Raw genomic sequence first — 23,625 nt, 5'->3', positions numbered from 1 at the left:
GCGCTAACTGCCACGCGCTAACGGCCGCACGGTAGCGGGGGCGGGGGGGGGAGGGAGGCAGGCAGGAGCGCTCGCGCTCCACGCCCGCAGCGAACCGCTGGCTCCATCCCGCCGCTCGGGCGGGCGCCCCGTGCGCGTCGGCTGCCTGCCCTGACGTGACCGACGGCGGCTCCGCTCCCCGGCGTCCCCGTCCCTCCGGAGCGGCTCCCGCAGCAGCCAGCGGAGAAATCCTGCGGCGCCCGGGCCCCAGGGAACCGCGCTTTCCGTGTGTATTAAACAGATCTTTTTTAAAAATCGTATATATCCCGCGCGACAGTCAGCCGCCCCCACCTCGGGCCGGGCTCCTGTGAGCCTGGGCGGCCGCGCACCGGCCTCGCCACCGCGCCCCAGCTGCGGGAAAGGACATCGGGTGAAGTGATTCAGGGACGGAAAGGCTGAGCTGTTTTAGCTTTTTTTTTTTCCTTGTCTTTTTGTTTCGAGATAACACGGAAAAGTTGCTAGAACGGGCTTTAAAGCACACAAAGAGTATCCAAGTATTTTCCCTTTAAGGACCATCCCTCCCCCCCCCCCCTTTTTTTTAAAGCCTGAAAAGTAAGTATGGATTAGAGTAATTGCCTACACTTTTTTTCAGTCTTTCTTATCTAAGTTACAGATTAGACCGCATTGTTCGACCAGGTTTGATTATTTGCACAGCGAGTCCCTTTGGAATGGATCAAAACAATCATTTTGGACCAGACTATTGAAAGTATTTAGACTGCTGTAAGTGAAAATAGGCGGGTAATGGGATTTTGAGTAATGCCGTTGCTCATTCATCCTGGTTGCTTCTGGAAGAGTAACTGCTTAGCACTTTTGAAATTATAATTCTGTACATCTTTACCTCATTACTAAAGTAAATGTCCTCTGAACCATGTTTCCACATAATATTGTTCTCTTTTACTTAAAATGGTTTAGAAATCAGATCAGGTAAGTCGGTGATTGCACTTTTTGCTTGCTTACTGAAACAAAGAATTCTTGAAATGACTTGGTGCCATTGCATGTGATTTGCTGCATTTGAGTAGCACTTGAGTAGCAGTTGCTTTGGGGAAGCTGCAGTGCACTAGGAAGTGCTGCTGCGGGGTAATTGGCCTAAAAGTTGACAATATAAAGAAATCGTCCAGCATGATTAGTGACAGAAAATACAATATGCAGTGACAAACAAAGTAACTTCTGTACATAAGAAAATGGAAATAAGGAATGATTTGCTTTTCAAAAGGTAGATCAAATTGATGGAACTTAAAAACTGTCATACACCTTCCTCTGTTAGAAGTACTCTTACATTCTTTCCAAAAAATGAGAAAGAAATTCTGTCCTGACTTGGTACACTTAGTACCCATATCATAGTACAGAATCTGTGTTTAAAAGTTTTCAAAAGAGGAAATGTGACGTTCCTTTGGGGATTATATTCTTACATTTATTTGTATTCATGTTATTGACATCAATTGGACAACAATCAAGTGTAGATGTAAATGTTTTCAAGGATGAGATGTATCTTGATATTATGCATATCCATTATTTTTCAAATCCATTGAATTCAGCTATAAATAAATGCATTTCAGAAATAATTGGATCGTGTAGTCTTTATTAAAATATTATATTTGAGTTATATACATGTCTGTATATAACTCAGTGTCAGTGGACACTAGAAAGTGCCTAAGGAAGAGTACAGGGATAGGATATCATATGATCCCATAATACCCTGAATGCAACCATCTGTGGCTTTAGCACTTTCTGAATCAGAAGCGGTGTCTTATTTTTAACAGTTCTCAGTAGATTTTTATTCCACAAATTTGCTTAATCATTTTATTTAAGTCCACATAGGCTTTTGACATCTGCAGTGTACTAGAGGAAGAGGTCCTTGCTCAATGCAACTTGACTATACGTTGTGTGAAATGTTTGAGGTTGGTTTTTTTTGTTTTGTGGTGGTTTTTTTGTTTTAGTTTCCTGTTTTATGTGCTTTTCTTCTCATTTTGCTAGAAACAATGAACAGTCACTCTGTAGTCACCTTCTCTCTTGAACTCATGATTTTATATCTTTCCTCAGTCTAGTCTTTTCCAAGCTGAAGAGTTTTAGTCTAGATTTTTTCACATTACTATTAATCTCTCTTTTTTTGTGTGTGTCTTTTGAGCACTACTGTATGCTTTTGGAGATGAGACCAGGAGTTACACACAGTATTCAAGATAAAAAGCAGTCGAAGTAATGGTTTTCATGTCATTATCCAGTTTTTTCTTATACTTTCTGTCATTTATTTGTTTTGCTTTGTTAAGGAAGCAGAAAGCTGACAAACTGAGCATTGTTTAATGTTGTTCTGTTGAACGTTGAGCAAACATTGAAAACTGTTTTCATAGCATTAACTATAGAGATCCCAGGATATATTTTCTGAGTGTTAACATCTACATCCACTAGATAGTTTTATAGGTGAGGATAGGATTTTCTTCTGTGTTTACTTTATGGTTATCTACATTCAATTTCACCTGCTTATGCACTCAGGAATGCTGTAAGGCTGGATGCAGATTCCCTCATCCAGTTTTATTTTTACTACCCTCAGTAACTTAGTATCAACAGCATACTTCACCACCTTACTGTTCATTTGGTTTCAGATCATTTATCATGAAATAATTAGCTTTTATTTCAGTGGTATGTCTGTGCAGAAATGCCCTGAAGAAATGTATACACAATTCATTCTAAAATGTAATGGGAATATAGTTTTTCTCTAGTGGCATCCCTTGTGCCTAACAATACTCTTCCTAGCATATTCCGTTGTAAAAGGGTATGACTATGAATAGATCCCTGTCCTGAGGAGTTTACAATCTAATGATGAACAATTTCAGTATAAGAAAAACTTGGTTTGAGTAGGATAGCATCTACCATAAGTTAGAAGAACATTAATTAAATTTCTGCTTGTGACAGAATAATTTTAAGAATAAAGAAATACCTTTTCATGTACTACTGGTAAATCAATATTCCTTAAGCAAATACAAGAAAAATAGAAGGTGTTTTATTTAAATTGGAATGAAGAAATTAATTTCAGGGTAATGCAATATTTTTTGTCATCTTCCAGTTTCACTGACAGAAAAAAATACGTAGTTTAGTGATTTTGATTGATTCTTAAGGTTACCATGTGATATGATACCTGCATCCATTTAACAGTGGCTATTGATACTGTGGCCTTTCAGTTGCTGAATGAAAATTGGGCTATAATATTTCAAAATACTAAGTTACGGTTTTCATTGTCTGTTCTCCATTCCAAAACAGAGTAGCTAGAAAGAACAGAGAGTATAACCATGACTCTGTTCACTCAAGGCTGTAATCTTGGCATCTTCTTTGGCCTGTTTCTCTCCTTTGACCCACACATCCAGGACACGTCTAAATCTTACCACATCCACTCAAATATTTCTAAGTTTTAATCATTCCCTTCTGTTTGCACTGCCCAGCGTTTTTGTCAATGCCCTGCCTATTGTGTGCCCTCTAATCTTGGTACACGCAGGGATGAGCTCTGTTCAAAATTGCTGTGGTTTTCACCTCTAAGTACCTTTGTTGTCTCCTCCTCTTCAGTTACATCAAATAATAAACATTTGATTCTTCCTTCCTAATTTAGTCCTGTGATTCTGATCAGTTTCTCACCACGTGGAAAACTTTTGCATCTGTTTAATAACTTTGGACACAGTTGCTGAGCTCTTCACTTCAGAAAACCATTTTGTGCTTTCTTTTGTATCAGCACAGAAAGGTTAATCAAATTCTAGGAAGTCCTCTTTAAAGTTTCTCTTTGAGCCTTCCGTGCTGTATTCATCAAAGTAATAGTAATTAGATTAATTATTATTGTATGTTTGCTCTAATATTTGCTCTTTTTTACATGGGGAAAGAGATTAATAGTATGGTGCCTAACTTGGAAACTTTCACAGAGTAATATTTCAGGAAATTATGAGACACATCAGTGCTTTCTAGATTGTCTTTTTTGTGTATTTCTGTGACAAAATTGTCTGATACAGTTGATAGCTTTCTCAAGGACTGAACTTTATCTTGGCCAAAATGTGTCTGTTATATTTGAGATTCGGTTTTAGTAATGGACTTAGATGTAATCAAGTTCTTTAAACAAAGTATACTTTGAAATTGGAAACAAAAGAAATTTAAACCAACTACATGGTTTAAATAGCTTGGTTTTCTAATCATAATCTGGAATAATTTGCATAGAAATTCTTGTGTATAACTGAAGAATTGGTAAATTGATGTCTTGTTCAGGGAACAATATTCTACTACCTGACTACTGGTGTAGTGCAGAGTGTGTGGGGGGAAAGAAAAAAGGGAACAGAGGACATGTGTTGGAGCACTGAGTTAATACGTTATTGCACTTACTGCTTTTCTTTCATTCATATCCATGAGGAAGTTGATGTCTGAATACCATGCTTTTCATTATTTCTTCTTTGAATACTACAGTTTGAGAAATTAGTTTGTAAATTAATATAAAGACAGTTAAGATGGTGCAGGCAGTAACCTGTGTGTACCTCAAACTTATTACCAGTTTTACATCAGATGCTTAAATAAATAAATAAATAAATGGCATTATTACAGTCATAATCAGTTAGCAAAAAAACCCAACAAACAAATATTACACCTCCAGAAAACTCACGCAAGTGTGTTTCACTTAGGGAAATCAAAAGTCTTAACCAAACTTGCATGAATGTTTGGAGAAACACCAGCATATGTATTATCTTTCCAAGTTTGTATTGTGGCAAACACTGTGGCTGCTCTGTTGGTAAACTGTAGAAACATGTGCTGCAGGTAGCAACTAGCAATGCCTGGGTGATCTCAAATTTACCTGTGTGTAATGTGCTATTCCTTAAAAGCAGCCCATGATACCAACTGCTAAGATGCTTGTATGTATGTCTTCAGTGCTAAAGGCCTAGAGAGATCTGCAGTAGTTCATAGGCAACCAGACATAATGGAAGCAAGCGACTGAAGGATACCAAGATGGACTTACTAAGGGAAGAAAAAAAATACAGGTAAAAGAGGCTTCTTATGGAAGTGTGTTCACTATGCATGATGTCAGTATACTTGCAGTAAGGTGTTGCTGATGTATTTTTGTCATGTTTAAGGGTGGGAAAGAGAGATCCAGTTGCATTCCACATTAAGCAAAGCAGTCAGTTTCAAAGGTAAGTCACCACATGTTGATCATCATATAACAGCAAAGATAAAGTTACTGCAAATTACATCTTTTAGTTTAACTTGTCAAAAACAGGCATGTGGTAAAGAAAAGCGGAAAGGAATAGGGGAAAAAGTTGTTCCTTGTATCGTGTCTCTAGTGGATATAGCACTTGTCAGTTTAAAAGTGTGGGTGATAGCACTAGAAGGATGGAGCTGCTATGATAAGCCATTGTTAGATGAGATTTCCCATTTCTGATGAAGGAAAGTAAGTGTGTGGTGGGAGATTCCAAGCTGTAGCTCAGCAGGGACAAACTTGAGGAACAATCAACGAACAGCAGAAATATTGTATCAGTGTAATTAAACGCTAACTTTAGAAGGACACAAATCTTTATCTGGTCTCTCAATTTTTTTCTGGTGCCCATATTTTTATTTTTATGAAGAGAAGCAGCAGCATATTGGCTTCTGGTACTGTATCCAGATGCTTCTACTACTATATTTATTAAATCTAAGCAATCAGCCTCCTCCTATTCTGAACAACCTTGGACTCTTTGCAAATGGACCAACATCTGCATCTCCAGATAAGCATGCAATGACGTTCACCTGTACAGCTGAAATGTATTTGATCATACCCTAACTCTCACTTTAAAGGTTAAGTTGTCAATAGACAATGGTTTTTAATGTTTTACAAGCAGAATCCATTGATGCTGATGTGATTTCAGTAGTCAGGCCATGTATAATCTGCAGATTCCTTCAAGTAACTAATTAATTAGACTAAGTCATATTAGCTTTATGGAAATTTTTAGTGGAATTGCATAACTTTTTAAAACCACTTTTGTGCAATATATCAAAAAAAAATAATTGAAATGTGGTTTGGAAATTACCCATTTAAATAAATGAGGATGTCTTTGGCTGAATTTTTCCCCTGTGGTACCATGAATTTGGATGCTTATTTCCTAACTAAAATAAAGATAATGGACTATCGAGTTCCACAAATAGCTGTCAAAATTCTGACTTTAAGATACTAGAGAATGGTGTAATTTTATATGGTACTGATTTATTTACATAAGCTTATGTGGAGAATAGTGGAATAGTTTAATTTTTTTTACAATAAAATGCAGGAATTTGTCAAATGTGAAATTTTGGCCAGATTTCACTTTTTCAAAGCTGATTATTCAAGTACAATTTGTCATCCTATGGTACCAGCTGTCGCGAGAAAGGGTGCAAGTCTGATGTGTGGCTGAGGGAGGCCCTCCCGTTGAGTCACGAGGTTCAGAAAGGACCCCCTTGCTTTCTAAACTCCTTCTCAGAGAGAAGCCTAGGTGCGGCTAGGTCCAGTCTTAGTCCCAGACTTGGTCAACGGTTTATGTCTAAGGATTATATGTGTAGCCACATATCAGAGTCAACGTTTGCCTGTCAGAGCCCCACTAAGGACTTTCACTGAAACAGTTTCGCAAAGTTGAAAAGAAAAATAAGTAATTTATTGAGGCGACAGATATAAAAGTTCGGAATTGCCATTGATAAATGCACTTACTGCAACAATTTTGAGCTCAAGTTAATAGTTCAGCACTTTTGTTAATGATAGTTTTCCCGGGGTAACATCCGACACAATCGGAGGCGCAAATCTTACCAAAGAGGCATCCCTGCTTGGGGGGGAGAGAGGTCCAGGCCCGTCGACCCGTCCGGATAGTTGGAGTTCTCGTCCTCAAAAAAGAGGATTCTAAATGCCAGATTTATACTTTTGGCAAGGTGGGACTAAGTCAGGTATTGTATGCCGATTGGCCCTTAACAAGGCTTGTTGTGCAGTTGATCGGGGCTGGGGGGGGGAAGTGGCAGAGAACAAAGGCATTCAGTACAGAGGAGCGGTGGTCTGTTTAGTTCTACCAAAGTAACGTCAAGCTGTGAAGGCTCCCCCTCACCCCAGGCGTCACTTAGTTGATTAAGGAGTAGACCCGTCAGACGTCAGATGCTGCAGCTTGTTAAGATGAACAAATTGCTCATCTCCTGCCCCTGATCAGGTCCGGTGCTTATCAGTGCAAGATAAGCAAGTTGCTCAATCCCTGCTCTCGCCCAAGCTGGACTCCCCCAGGGCCCCTTCTGCTGGGTCATAATGGCCCTGTATTCGGCACCAACAAGCCTGGACTAGTCCGGCATCCCACACCAGCAAAACTGAAGATTAGTAATAGAACAGAAAATAGGTGACTTTCTTCAAATGTAACATCTCTATAAAAAGTTTACTTTATGCTGAATCATGTTTTATTATAAAATCTACACCTTCCACTGAAATAGCATTAAACTTAAGAATACATACTAATATTTCTGTGGTAATTTAGTCCTTAACTTGCTAATTGAAATTTCTCTCTTGAATTGAAATTGAAGCATTTTATGGACTCTGCTCATTAATAGTCCTAAAGATTAAATCTAACTAGGGAGCTGGTTTGGTTTGCAGAGAAGTCTGACTTAACACATGCGCATCAGATTCTGAAAAATATTCTGAAAAAGATCGAAATTAGTCCTTTTATTGGGGGGGGGGGAGTGAGCTGAATCATTCAGTTAGCTTCTCTCATTTCCGTGTCTTTCAGATTACAAATTTATTGACCCTAAATTATTAAGACAGGTCCTTGTTAATTAACAGTCATTTAAACTCTGTTAAATTGCTAAAAGTGCATTATATTGTCAGCAGGCATAAAACAACCCAGTAAAGAAATTGTGCTGAATTATAGCTCTTCAGGGTCTGACATGTGTTTCAGCATGTGCTTCAGTATAATCTGAACTATTTTGTTTGGCTGATTACTATGTGGAATATTAAGCATTCAAAGATTATCATAAACTATTATATTTCATTATCTTGACTTCTAAAATGTTTGGAGATTAATTTGGTTTTAGCATTCAAAGTAATGATGGTCTAATAAGATAGTCTTATGTAAGCAAATCTCCAGAACAAAACATGTAAATGTAACTTCTTTTTTTTTTTTCCCCCCCACAAAAGGAGGAGAAATGTAACACAATCCTATAAGTGTGACTTAGTAACTATTTCTTCTGGAGATGCAACATGAGATTAAAAAATAGCAAAATTATGCAATTAGGCTAATTAGCTTATTAATGTGGAAGCATTTTGTCCTTCTAACCACAGAAGGAATTCATCTGAGTAAAAAAGCAGACAGGAATAAATTGTGGTAGGAGACAGAAATCGTCTGGTTTTAAAATGATAAATTTATGTGGTTTATGTCTGTCCTCTAAAACCTAAGAACAGCACCAGCATTTCTTAGGTTAATTTTATTTTTATTAGTTGTTGAGACCAAGTTGTTCATCATACATAACCTGGGCCTTATGTGTTGTCCAGGAAGTCATGACACGTGGTGAAAAATGTTCCAATTTCAAGCATCTTGTCTCGGTAATCTTTCCTATTTAAGTCTACTTATTTAGCTAGAAGTTGCTTTACTTCCTCAAGTAATACAACAGGACTGTTTAGCATTGATAATCAATACTGCGTACAATTGCAGTCATTTATCAGCATGCTTTTAGCATCTTAGCTGAAGTTCCCACTCTTTTTCACCATTCACAGTTTATTGAAAGCATGCTTTGGGTTTAAGACAACTCGGAGCCTGAATTTACCACATCAGAAACTGCACACCAACTAAAGACTTGAAATGCTTTGTAACTCTGATGGGTTTGCTGCTTTTGTCCCGTCTGTGTGGCATAATGATACATCACGATTATTTACAAACATCGAGGGATTGTATTTAGTTGTCAAAGGCAAACAAATGTAGGTAAAACAGACAGCAATTTCACAATTGAGTTACAGATAAGTGGTTTGATCATTTAACTCAGCTGGTTTTGTGCTCAAAACTAGTGCTTATTACCTTTATGCATGATGTTACAGTAAGAGGAGGAAGAACAGTTGGATGTGAAAACATGTTTAAATATTTCCAAGATGTTAATTTTTGTCAGGTGATATTCTTTATGAGTAAGAGTAAATAGGGGCTTTTAGAAAATACTGCTAAAATGTCTGAATGGACTATGTAAGCAAAAATGAGGGTGTGCTATAGAAAGTTTACAGATTCTGAATGTAGATAATGCAGGTGTATTAACTTGAGTTGATTAAATTTTATGTGCTTATTTATAGCTAAAATGTGTCCAGCATACTGGGGCACAAAGTAATGATGTAGAAGCAATCAGCCATGTGCACCTGTTGCATCTTTCTTGCAGTGAAAGAGTAATTGATCTGCTAAACCAAAAGCAACAAATTTAGAAGGGTTCTTTTGTTGCTTTGGAGTTTTGTGTTTGAATTAACAACAACCTGGGAGGAAAGGGCCTTGAAAGAATGAACTGGACACAGCAATAGGTTTTACCAGAGCTGATTAATGAAACCCAGAAGTTTACATTATGATATCTTTGCATTTATGCTCAATTAGTAAGAACTAGGTAGCAATGATCAATGCTTAATATAACAAACTCAAACACTGTATCAGTGAAGAACTATGTTTAAGTTTACATCATTAACTGATTTCTTATTTATCAAGTACTTACAATATCATTTATACCATTCCATAATGATTTCTGTTGTGATTGTTTAAACTATGGAAGAGTTTATGGAAGCATTGAAAAAAAGATCTTGATGGTTTTTTGAGACCTGAAAATGTGTCTAGCTGAGCCTTGATGGAATTTTAATTACATTTGGAGAAAAATGTTATATCAATTGCAAGTTACATGAAATGTATGTGTCTTATTTTATTCTAACTATTAGCATAACATTGACCATGAACTGAGTTAGAGGATTTTATTTAATTAGAATTCAAATATTTATTTTCAAGAGGAATAGATATCATATAATAAATTTCACTGATACAGTCTTCACTAGCACTGATCTACAACAAACTGCCATGCTGTGTTTACTTGATTACTTGTTGTCGTGGTTTTACCCCAGCCAGCAGCTAAGCACCACGCAGCCGCTCACTCGCTCCCCCCCCATCGGGATGGGGGAGAGAATTGGAAAAGTTAAAGTGAGAAAACTCGTAGGTTGAGATAAAGACATTTTAATAGGTAAAGCAAAAGCCGCGCGCACAAGCAAAGCAAAGCAAGGAATTAATTCACCACTCCCCATGGGCAGGCAGGTGTTCAGCCATCTCCAAGGAAGCAGGGCCCTGTCACGCGTAACGGTTACTTGGGAAGACAAACGCCATCACTCCGAACGCCGCCGCCCCCCCCTTCTCTTCCCCCCAAGCTCCTTATAAACTGAGCATGACGTCATATGGTATGGAATATCCCTTTGGTCAGTTTGGGTCACCTGTCCTGTCTGTCTCCTCCCAACTTCTTGTGCACTCCCAGCCATCCCGCTGGCAGGGCAGTGCAAGAAGCAGAAAAGGCCTTGGCCCGGTGTAAACACTGCTCAACAATAAGTCCATAGAACAAAAACATCTCCATATTATCAACACTGTCTCCAGCACAAATCCAAAACATATCCTCACACTAGCTACTATGAAGAAAATCAACCCTCTCAGCTAAAACCAGGACACTTGTATTGCTATATTCAAAATGTCTTCTTTACTAGAATTAGAATGGTTATTAAATGTGACTATTATGCCAATATATTGCTAGAGAAAAAAGCATAGTGAGCAAACAGTACAATTAGTAAATGAAGTGAACGTGTGCCTCTATTACCCTTTATTATTGTTTACTTACTTGCTGATTTGTAAAATTTGGTGAATTGTAATCTGTTTCTCTGTGACTGCTGCTAATTACAAAGACTTTATAATTCATAGTAATTACTGCTTAGTACCAATGTGTGCTTGGTAATTGTTTGAAAGTTTGTGATTCCTGGCCACTTTGGTTTTTAGTACTTAATTATTGTAAGGCTTATTGCAATATAGTAGTTTCTAGTACTTCATTATTGTAAGGCTAATTGCAATTTAGGAGTTTCCTCAATGTAGGTCTCCTAGATGCATGCAACCTTTGGGATTTAAACCACCATGCACTGCTTTCATTATCTGATATAGAAAAGTTACCAAAAAAAAAAAAAAAAAGCTATGTACCAGGGGTTAGCCAAATACCAAAGCAGCTGAGTGACATACTTTAACTGAAGTTGCTTACATCATGTATTCAAAGTGCTGCTGTTAATTCTGAGGCACTTTTATATTAAAAAATGAACATCTGATGTCAGGTAGTATTGTTAAAGGTTGGATTTAAACAAGATTTTATGTTCTTCAGTTTTGGCTTTGATTGTTTACTGTGAAATTACTTAAATAGCCCTATTCTTTAAAATATTACGTACTTGGAATGTTTGCTTTCTTTAATGCTGAAAGTGAGGAATCTATCCTTTTTGCATAAAATTAGTTTTGCTTTTATTTGTTAAATGCATTTTCATGCAAGTTCTGAAAGGGGTGGAGGGAAGAAGGAAAACAGCATTCCAGTTTGAAGGAAATGTTTAGTTAAAGTGTCAATGCTTCCTAATATATTAGGGGGAAAAAGATAACCATTCCCCAGATTCAACTTACGTACTTTGTAGTTTAGGAATTGTTAAAATGTACATGGGGCAGTTATGGTGTTAACTGAAATCCTGGGATGTATCCAAATTAGTTACCTCCTCAGCCAGGTCTCCTACACAAATAGGTCTGTACCAAGTCTAGTGGTGCAATTAACATATTTCTGAATAGAAAAACATTGAATTGCTGTAAAATATATTAACCTGGCATGTAATTTAAAATAACTAAGGAATTTTCATGTTTTCAGTTGAGAGGCCCAATTCTTTACACTGCCCAGCAAAATAAAAGAGCCTTAGAGGGGATAGGCAGGAATGCTGCTTTAATATATATTTTTTTATACTGAGGCTTTAGGCACTAATGATCTATAAACAGGATCATGCTTCTGAGAGGTCTAGCTAAAAGCCTTTGTTTTTATAGCAGATACAGGAATATATTGACTTGGGGCATAAATGAAAAGCGTATATAGTCATTTATTTTACTATATGTAAGGTAACAAGATTCTAGTTGCCAGAACAGTATGCACTAGTACATTTGTTTTCTATTTGTGTTAATCTGAAACATATATAAACTATTTTTATAAATGGACATGACATTTTATAAGATGTTTGTGCTTTCCCAGTTACTTGGAAAGACAAAGTGACTTGCCGAAATTTAACTTATGTGAGCCTTAACAAATAGAATCAGGTACTTACCATGTATTGTTCATTACTTAATGTCCGAACATTGTTCACAAATGCAAATGTAAATTATTTAGACATGGAATGCAAAAAATATGTTCCAAGAGTCGAAAACCATTCCTTCTGATAAGGAAAACGTGTCATTTTTTTCTTCCTTCACTACCTTTTTTCCCCCCCTTTCCCCCCCTCCTTTTTCCTTTTTTCGATATAGACAAACTATGGAACTCTCTAAGGGCTACCTTCTTTAAAAAGCTTCCCTGATGATTAATAGTAAGCTAAGCATACTGTGTTTGAATTAGGCAAGGATTCAATATTCTCTTCATCAGCTGATCTATGTTTATGTTCACACTAAGAGTGTATCTGTCCCTAGCACTATAGGTGAGATAATTTTATTGATAACAGCAGGAGCTATCAATGCCCTGGATAATATCAATGTGACAATAAGCACAATCCTCTTTCTAGTCAATTTCTCTTAAATCTCTACTGAATCAAAATGATTCCCCTTTTCATACAGTACCTGTGGTGCATGGAAAGCTGACTCCCAACTTTGAAAGTTTTTCCTTTTTTTTTTTTTTTTCCTTTCCCCAGCTAAGATAGTTTTCGCTACTGATGGTATTTTTATTCTACGTTGTTTAGATTCTGCTTTGGGGTTTTGAGAGGTGCATTTATTTTGGCAATTGTTTCTTAATCTCAGATAATCATTCCCATTGCTTTGATAGCCCATATTCCTGGGCAGCTTTGTCTTTTTGCCCACTGAGATCATTAGCACTAACTTCAGGAGTATTTGTTCATTAGGTCTGTGGGTTCTTCAGGACCAGGTAACATCAAAATAGCTTATTATCCCATCAACACAACTAGAGAATTGCTTTTGAATACCCTGTTTCAGTCAGGCTGGTAAAGAGCTGTACTCCAGACAAAGACAAAACCCAATACCTGGGACCCTTTGATTCCTGGGCAAGACCTTAGTGTAGTGGGTCAGCTCCGTGGCCGTTGTGGCAATTGGAGAAGCTTGTCAGACCTGCAGCATCACACTACCTGTTTTCCAGAGAGCCCTAACACAGGCTACTGGCATATTATCATGTTCTTAAGGAAGAGGTCTTGCTGTGGTCTAGATCTTTACCTCCCCTCAGGACTTCATAAGTACTTTCCAAGGCTATTTTTCTAAGAACTCCTGAGTTACTTGTGGTCCATAAAAGACTGGACTCTTCAGCCTCACTTCAATTCCACATTTGGAACTACCTTTTGTGCTTCTCAAACTATATTCACAAGATCTTTGACCATCTGGTGACCTTTATCAGATTACCGCTCAAAGATTTTTGCCAGAAGATTGACACTCCAATTATTGAGGGTCATATGTCATCTAGAACAATCCTGCAAGCCTCACTTGGCACAGCAGGGACAGCAGTCTGTGTTTTCACCTCCTCCTTATTTCTTAGACAATTTTCTTGGCTTCTGTGTTTCCAGGGAAAATAAAACAATTATAAAGAAAGAGATTCTTTAGCATCCATTCCAAAGGAGCATTACGCACCACAAAGGGAAGGGGTATAAGCTGGAACACCGTACCAGAAGCAAGCAGAAGTGGTAGGAAATAGCTTATTCTACTGGTTGTTCAGTGAAGTTTTGCCCTTTTATTGAAGTGTAGACATTCTGTGGCTGAGTCAAAGCAACATTATTATTAGAATGTTCTTCTAATTACCCATTCTTCCAGGTCTTTGTAAAATGCTTGCTTTCTTGTCTAGAAGTTGTCCTTGGGTGATGAGATCAGAAGGAGGCATGCTGCCCTCATGAGCAGTATAGTATATCAGGTATCAGATGTTTTTTGCTAGCAATCTCCGTGGGTTCTTGAATGAGCTGGAAAACAGATTAAGTCATTTCAAGCATGCGTATCACAAGTAGGAAGTCCATGACAATGTTCTGGAGACTTTTATACAAGAATGTGGTTAACCAAGACCTATTCTTCCCATGGACGTTAATAGGAAATGCCGTCCTTTTTACTCCAGTGTCTTCCAGACCCTTTTGTAAACAACTGTTAAAGGAGACAGATGCATTTGTGTCAACCATGCGTGTGTTTTCTAATTTTTCAGAGTTGTTTTGAAAGATAAAATAGGATAATGAGGAAAAACTTACTCAATTTGAAGGTGACAGAGTACTGGAATAGGCTGCCCAGAGAGGCTGTGGAGTCTCCTTCTCTGGAGATAATCAAAACCTGCCTGGACACGATCCTGTGCAACCTGCTCTAGGTGATCGTGCTTTAGCAGGGAGGGTTGGACTAGATGATCTCCAGGGGTCCCTTCCAACCCCCACAGTTCTGTGATTCTGTGATCATGATGATCATTCTCATAGCGAAGGATGAACATAAGGCAGATCTGACATAATTTCAACTTTTCTGTTGAACTTCTTTGTTCAACTTCATTATTGAAGTCCTTTTTTTTAATGCCCAGAGGATTTTTATTTTCCCTTCAGAGAAATACCCTAATTAACAGAAGAACAAATAAGAGGCAATTTTATTTAGCCAACTAGACATAATTTGCCATGTGATACACAGAAAAGCCAGTTTTCCTTTCCTTGGCCTCATTGTCTGGAATTCTGCTTTACTTCCTGGATGGCGCTGGGTTCCTCTATCAGCTCAATCTATTTGACAGCTGTTTCAGCACTGCACTTCCAGGCTGGTGGCTTTTTTGGTTTTGTTGAGACAATAGTAATTGGATCTTGAAGGGTTTGTTAATATTTTTTTTTTCTCTTTTATGTACTAGTTTTCAAGTGGGATCTGAATATCATAGTTGTTTCCTTAGTTTCTGAAGACTTTTTGAGTGGTCAGAAATGGTACTTGAACTTTAAAGTGCTTGTGAATGTTCATTGCGGGTCCTTCATAACATGCTAATCTTGGAAAGAGGTATGCATTAAGAAAGAAAAGCTGGAAGAACAACACAGTCAAAGCTAGATATCTATTAAAACTGTTATCAGTGACTTAATGAAAAGACCTTAAAGTGGTGATATGCATATGTGCAGCAGTGCAACTTAAGAAATGGCATTTCCTGAGCTGAGAAACATTCTATGAAATTCACATTCACTTAACTTTGTAGAAGTGATCATATAATGATTTCATCCAAGGCTAGAAACCAGAGAAAGTTGGTCAGTTTGACACCAACGCTCAAAAGTCTCCTAAAGGAGAGGTAAACCACTCCTAAGCAATGAAGTACTGCTATCATTTTACTTCTGTGCTATGGTTGCACAACACTGTATTATTTAAAACTTTTGTAAAAATACAAATGTGCATAATGAAGTTGTTATTCTGTCAATTCCTTATATATTTTTGATTTTCTTTACTGCTTTGTGGCTAATCAGATTTGGGCCAAAACCCAAAAGACCATTCACAAATATGTTGCTGCAGGCTGATACCCAGTATCTAGACGAATCCTTTAAATTCACAAGGCAAATGCTATGATATGAAATTTGGAGATATACACACCACCAGTTTTCACTAAAAGCAGAAATAAACTGCATTTTTGTCCTGGTTTCACCTGGGATAGAGTTAATTTTCTTCCTAGTAGCTGATATAGTGCTGGTTTGGATTTAGTATAAGAATAATGTTCATAACACACTGATGTTTTACTTCTTGCTAAGTTGTGCTTACACTAAGTCAAGGACTTTTCAGCTTCTCATGCCCTGCCAGTGAGAAGGCTGGAGTGCACAAGAAGCCAGGAGGAGACACAGCCAGAACAGCTGATCCAAACTGGCCAAAGGGATATTCCATACCGTATGACATCATTGGACAGCAGGTGGTGAGCAATTGCATTGTGCATCACCTGTTTTGTATATTCTATTATTATTTGCTCTTCCTTTGCTGTCCTATTAAACTGTCTTTATCTCAACCTATGAATTTAACTTTTTTTTTCCCCCTCAATTCTCCCCCCCATCCCCCTGGGCGGGGCAGGGGGAAGTGAGCAAACGGCTGTGTGGTGTTTAACTGCCTGTCGGGTTAAACAACTATTTTAAATACTTTCTTAATGTGATTTAAATTTGACAGTACTGACTACATGTTCAAGATCTAAGTAAAACTGTGGCTATACTGAAGCCAGTGGAAAAAAAAAAATCATTGATAATGATGTAAAGATTATAACTCAGAAACTGGATTTTAAAACTCCAATTGAAGAAATGTTTAATGAGTCTGATTTGCATTAGAAATATATATTGATATCACTTCAGTAGAAAGCTACATTATGAAAGGGCAAGCTATATACTTGAGTGAAGGTTGATAATTATTGATAAGGAAGCATTATTGGGGCATACTTCAAATTGCCTTCTGTAAGTGTTTTTTGGATAAGATCCTAAACAAATTAACTTAATGGTTTGGTATTAAAAAGGCTATTTTTGTCTGAAACTAATCTAAATAATGTGTGCTGAGTATTGTGTAAAGTTAATAGTAAGAATACATAATTTGATAAAAAGAACATTCTGTTTGAGAGTAGCTTATTTTGTAACTTTCACCTATGTGATTTTGTACAATATTAAAAAGAAGCACAAATCTATTGATATTTGCTGCTCCCTATGAGACAAGGAGGTACACAGGGTTTTCTGGTAATTGTATTGCCTTAATGCATTTCAAGTTGCATAACAAAAAATTGATAGCCTCTGTCACTGGTCACTTTTCAGAATCTTAAGGTACATATTCAATTTCCAACCTGGAAAATATCTTCCTGGTTTTATTATTATAAAACAGTTGAAAGGGTCTATACAAATGCAAAGGCAATCTTCTGATTTCACACTGTCTTCTTTCTTTTTTTTTTTTTTTAGATGCCCTATTCAAAGAATGAAATCTTCTATTTGGTAATACCTCTGGTCTGAAGAATTATTATTCCTGTTCATTTAATGATGTGATAAACACAGCTTTAAAATATTTTGGTGCCACAGAATCTGTTGTGAATGAGACATCTGTAGTCACAAATTTATTTGATATATACTTCTTAAAATCAAAAACAGATGTGCAGATGTGTTGACTATATAGTGATATGCTAATAACTGCCGCAGAGATTTTTAGATACTAGCTAGTGTCAAGGCAGGGTTATATCGAGGCTGTCTGGAATTAATTTAGAGCCCTTCAGGCCCATCACTGAATCCTTCCATGGACCAGGCTTAGAAGCCAAGGGTTGCGCCAAATACTCTGGATTTAGAATTATCCTTACATCAATGGAATTTGTTCATAATTTAAGCATGTATGATGCACTGTCTGAGCTCAGTGGTCTGTCAAAACGATTGCAGACAATGGATATTACACTGCCAGAAGCTCTCTCACGTTTGTCAGGACAGGGTTTGATTTCTGCTTGCATTGTTGTTTGTTTAGGAATATATGCAATAAAGATGGCAGTGCCAAATAAAATTTGTACTGTGAAAACAGGGATACGCATGACGGCAAAGCTGTTAAAATCCATGTAGCAAAATTAGGCGCTTGGCAAACAATAAAAAAAAAAACTGGCTGATGACAGCAAGACTTTTTAAGACTAAAGCTTACCCAAACATCTATTTTTTCCTGCATGTTAATTCTGTATTGTAGTCTTTCCTAATCAAAAACTGAATCCATGCTAGGAATGAGTTGAGTCACTTTTTGAAGAGTGTGGTCCACAAATACCAGAATTGTTGCCTAAATAGTAACTGACTATTACAGTAAGTTTAACGCTCCCATAGAACTTGAAAATGCCAGTAAAGAGAAATGTCACAGAAATCTTAATGTCTTACCAGGAATAGTAAGTAATTCCTATGGTCTTCTCTCTCTCTTTCTCTCTTTTTTTTTTTTTTTTTTTTTTTTTTAAAGTACTTGCTTTAATAGCCTTTGGCAAATTTATTTCTGTATGTGAATGTATTTCCATTTTTCAAGAAGAAACTTTTGGCAATAATACATGGGGCAAAACCACATTGTGAACATTTGAATATTTTATTGTGTGATCCTACATATAAGTACTCATTGTAAAATATTTATGGAATACAAATGCCTAACTAAGAAGGCAATACTTTGTCTAGCCATTAATTTAACATGACAATAATGTCTGTCGTAAGGAAATGGGATCCATTAGTGGTCTCACGGATTACAAAGGCTTTATCTCTGTATCACTTTATCAGTGATTTCTGACCCTTGCTGACAATTATACTTAATTCTTTCATAGGTAGAAATGTTGAAAAATTTCATCACTAATATAATTGATATAGTGTTAATTCATGAACTCATGTATCATTTATAGATGTCTGTCTCAAATGTTATATATCCACTGCTGAGTGTTTGATGACAGTTTGGTTTTGATTCAATTATACTCATAGTCAAAAATAATTCCAACAATATGAATCAATAGTAGCAATTAATATATTTGACAGTTTATGCATCAATATGCACACTGAAATTGATCTTTTATCCTCAGAACCTTAAAATAATAACTGCCATTCTTTTTCATTGAAATAAAAAGCTTAACAGATTTTCATAAAACTCCAATAATATATTTTATAATACTCCCGTAAATTACAATAGTAGTTCAGTTATTGTTTGATGACTCAGACAATACTATGTACACTGTTTAAATCATAACTTCTAGGTTAGCGAGCAATTTACAGCTCAAAATAGATTTTTCTTGTGCAATTCATGTATATTATACAGAAACTCTTCCTCACTCAGAACTAAGAAATAAATTTCAGGTCCAAGAAATAAATGGCAGTAATATCCATGTGAATTTCTCTCTAAATATATTTTTGTTTTATTCAAACAAGAACTTAGAAATAAAAACTATTTCCATGACCAGGATATGCTACAACAGCTCTACTGTTTTGAACCTTGTACCCCTTGTTTGTTCCAGGATTAGACAGAAAGAACCAGACTCTTTTCTGCAGTTCTCTTTCCACAGGGATTATTTTAGCCAGCTTTCAGCATTGCCTGGTCTTTCCCAGCCAGCTTTGATGATCAAACAAGATTAGTTGCCCTGAAGGCCTGTCCCAAAAAGGACAAGCGATGTCAGTTTACAAAAGCTATGGATTTTAAAAAATTAGGACTAGACTTTAAAAATTATTGTAGTTAACAATTTTTATGACAAAATATTCCAGTGTTTTAAATTGGTCAGTAGTTTAAAAAATGTTAAACAATGCCTTTGGCAACATGAATGCCAGGCTTTTGTAGAGAAAGAAATGTCTGCACCTCTCCTGAGAACTTGCAAAAGAATAGGAAAGGAATTTAGCATCATTTATAGAGACAAGTTATTTTTTTCTGTTTACAGTACTAAATACAAAATGATAGATTTTTTTTCCTTTGTGAGCGCTTCTGAGATCATCTTTAAATGATTCTAAAGACAAGTATGTACCTTTATAGCTGTCATAAATTTTTGCCCTCAGTCTTAACCTAGTTGATGAAAATGTCATCTATGACCAATGTCCCACACGAATGCTTACAATTAAGTAGTCCTTTCACCTTATAAAATACCTATTAATGAAGTAAATTTATTACCTGCATTAAATCCAAATATGGACTGTTGACATTGTTGAGAGTAAGACTGTTCTCAAAAAAAAGTCAAAATGTTCAGTCCTGAATGTATGGTGAGAATATCCAATTTAATCTGCTCTTAAATAGTCTTATTTTGATGAAACCAACCCATGTACCTGAAGCTGGAATGTGTATGTATGTCGGTCTGGAATAAGGGTGTTTGGGCCACTATTTAAACCCAGTTTTATTTTGGAGATTTAAGATCCAGGTTTGTGGCATTGCAATCAAAAGACACAGATCAGTGACTTAAGAGGCACTTAATGTGAAGTGATCATCAACCACGGTGACTTGAGACTAAATTAGGTGTAAATGCAGTCCCAACTAAATACAGCATGTCAAACTGAAGGGTCTTCTGAAACAAATGTGATTGCTATTTCTGCCCTCCAGTATTTGCAGGCTACAGTGGACAAGAAGACAATTATTTTATTTTTCTTTTAATAGGGGAAGGAAGAACATCACTGTTTTAAGGTCCATCTTCTGTAGTTCATTCTCCCGATTATCGTTTTTAAGAGTCTTGTACTCTGTTCCAGAAGAAGGTATCCACCTCCTCTCATGTTGGCCTAGATGACTGACCATCAAATGGACTTTCACCATATGATAGAAAAAAGGGAGCTAACTGTACAAATTAAACTCTTTCTGTCTCAGGATTTTGCTGTCCTTAGTTTCTCACAGTGTTCCACATTTCATTTAGATAGGGATAGCATTTTTATAAAACTTTTAAGAGTTGCTTGCCTAATGCAGCTCACTTTTTGTTACTCTATGCCACCTGTTCTAGGAGCAATCTGACTTTCCTTGGCTGGTGAGCTTTACTTCATCCTTCCTCCTTAGCAAAAGAGTACCTTCCAGTCTCCTCAGGCTAATATTGACCACTTCTTTCCCCAAGTAGTAATAGTCAAACTCCCAACAATTCCTAGATATTAAGCAATGGATTTTATTTTTTTTTAAATTTGAGGAAGATTGAGATTAATTGATACCACTTTTAGCAATCTGCTGTGCCTAGATAGCACGAAACCTGCAGTGCCCTGGGAGTGTTACCACTGACCACAGTGGAGCCAATCTTTTACCAAAAAACTCCATACAACTGCAGGAGTACAGCACACAGCAGCACAGCGGTTAATGTAGATTGACAGTCAGTTGGATCCCAAAAGGGGAGTGGGGAATGTTTCTTCTAGTAATCAGCAGAAGAGGAGGCATAATGGCCTGGCCTTTTAGTTCCTGTATATTAATCTCTGCAGAGCAATGCCTGCCATTGCTCAGATATCAGATGCTGTTTATAACTATGCTGGAAACAACATAGAACACAATAGTATAATTAATTTCTCTTGAGACTGTATATGCACTTTTTAGGTTAGCTATTTTTTCACTGCTTCACTTGGTTCAAACATTGCATCAGCAGTATTGCAAGGTGGCTCGAAAAGTTGTTTTTTCCATTAATTTCTCCAGCTGCTCTCTCAATCCACAACCAAAAGCCTAGGATGTGTTGAGGTGCAAAGGTTTTCACAGCACAGGTATGCCGTGTCTCAGGGGGTGGCTTGTCTTTTAATGACACCCAATACCAGTGTTGGAGGACAGAGAGAAGCATTGTATCTGTTCAGCATCGCCATGCCAGATGTGATTTGATGAGTCTTCATCACCTTTCCTTGTTTATCTGTTATTTAGACTGAAGACTTCTACTGTCTACTTTCGTTCTTTATAAGAAGTCATTCCATAATTTGAATCGTTCTTTCCACTTTTCCCACTGCCTTCAGTACTGCCACATCATTTTAAGGTGGGAAACAGGGATAACAGCCAGTATTCAAGTCTGAATGGTGTCAGATGCAGTATGGATTTATATGGCAGCACACTAATGCTTTACTTTTTGTCCCAATAATGCCTAACATTTAATCTGGCTGTTACCAAGTATTGAACATGTTTTTGTAGAGCTATCAATTGTGTATTCATATCTCTGAAGTGATCCTGATTATCAGGTTGCCAACTGGGAAGCTAAAAGCCAGAAAATGTTCTTTTCTCTGAACATAGATGGTTTATAAGTAGATTATTGAAATGTGAGGATGGTTTTAGTTTTACTATTCAGTCCTGTAGTCTTTTATATTGCCATTTTTTGATGTCATATGTTGATTGCTGCTTGTCATTCACTTTTTTCTCTACAATTAAATTTGTATTTCTTTAATCCTCTTTTTCTATTAATTCAAACCTGTTATAGAACTATGCAAGCATATCTTAATACTGGTGTTAGGACTGTTACCAAAGAAAATGTTTGATGCACTTTCCTATAGCTTTTAGGATTATAAAATTAATACCTGTGATATGGACAATTGGGATAGTTTTGTAGATAGTAATGGATCAAATATAGCAGTGGCAAAATCAGTGAAAAGTTGTGTCCCATGTTGCCTCATCGATGTGTCTCATGACACGGCCTGGAGAAAACAGCAGTTTGACCATCTTGGTCACTCAGCACTGTTTTTTTAGCTGTGTCGATCAACTGCGTCTCTGCTACCATAGTCTTTTGTCACGTGGATTTTTATCTTCTATGAAGCTGTCTAAAACTGTCAGATCATTTCGTGCAGGCCACTGTACCACCATTAAAGGTAGCAAGGGCAACATTTTCTCAGGTGCAGAGGTCAACATAATCCTTATGCATCACTTAAATTTTACTGAAACTCTCATTTAAGACCTTTATTCAAATTTTCTAACAGCTTTGGATGACTGACAAACCACTAACTTCGCTAATTTCAGTAACTGTTTGCCATACTTGGGCAAAATATATGTAAAATGCTTCCTTTCTGATTTGATGCCTTTGTTATCTGAAAAAGAGCTATTTGATTTTACCTTGTTCATTCCTTTCTCTCATTTTGTATTTAAATATTGTACTCTGGGTTCAAATAGATCAGTGGGGAATAGGTTGGGTGCTTTTTAACACCAAAGCACTGCGATGTAATCAGAAGTACATGACAAACCCACTGCCATTAGCCCTGCCTATAGAGGGCTGGTGCTGAGCCCGAAGGGAAGCAGGAGCAGTCAGGAGGAAGTGAATGACTTCCTTCCACTGTGAGCATTTCCCCTTTCTGGAGATTATTCCTGCCTCTGACATCCTCTTGTGCCGCTGCCTTGGGAATAGGCTAAGAGTTGCGCTGCCAAGAGCGGTGGAGAGCAGCTGGAACTCTGTTCCAGGCCACCCTTCCTGCTCCCACGTGACCCGAGTCTGTTTGCTTTAGAATAAATTTTTAATAGCTGGACATCTGGTTAGTTTGGGTTTGAATATATTTTTCTGTCTGTGTAATAAAGGAAAAAAGATTACTCAGGAAAATACTTAAGTTGTTATTTTACAAACCTATGCAATAGTTCATATAGCTTCCAAAAGTTCTTAATCTATATGGCTTTTACTGATTTTCTATGTGAAGTTTTAGAAATCCTGCCTTTTTGTCATGAAAATTGTGGCTCCTAACATTACTTGCTGTATGTATACAGAACAATAGAGAGTCTTGGCATAGTTTCGCATTCTATCAAAACTAACATGCTTTTGCCAAAAGAGAGGAAATATCTGTCTATTGTTCTGTTACTGTAGGTGGACTAACCAGATCTTTAGGGAGTCCCTTATTGCCGTAGGAAGTTATTATGGAATGGAATTATAGCAGAGACTATGGGAATATTTACTGAAAGTTCAGTGAAACTTGAAAGCTGTTCAGCTCACTTAATAAAATGTTTATATATCCTGTTTCAGTGCACACCAAACAATGTTGAACAAAGGAAGTTATTTCAGATCAAATGAATTTTTATT

At 37.0% G+C, this 23,625-nt stretch overlaps 1 long non-coding RNA gene across 2 annotated transcripts; it reads left to right on the top strand.

The window, feature by feature from the left end:
• Positions 1 to 6: 6 nt before the first annotated feature.
• Positions 7 to 23,376, top strand: LOC129207299 (uncharacterized). 2 transcript variants are annotated; one of them, XR_008577419.1, is made up of 6 exons: positions 7 to 759; positions 1,849 to 1,937; positions 4,927 to 5,036; positions 5,130 to 5,186; positions 17,129 to 17,161; positions 20,289 to 23,376. It is a non-coding gene; the product is annotated as an uncharacterized LOC129207299 (long non-coding RNA). The 2 variants fall into 2 exon arrangements; XR_008577420.1 differs by having other exon boundaries at positions 17,129 to 23,376.
• Positions 23,377 to 23,625: the final 249 nt, after the last annotated feature.

Source organism: Grus americana, chromosome 5, assembly GCF_028858705.1.
Source record: "Grus americana isolate bGruAme1 chromosome 5, bGruAme1.mat, whole genome shotgun sequence".
Lineage (NCBI taxonomy): Eukaryota > Metazoa > Chordata > Aves > Gruiformes > Gruidae > Grus > Grus americana.
Note: the sequence above shows the minus strand (reverse complement) of the source record. Positions and strands in the feature narration are given on the sequence as shown.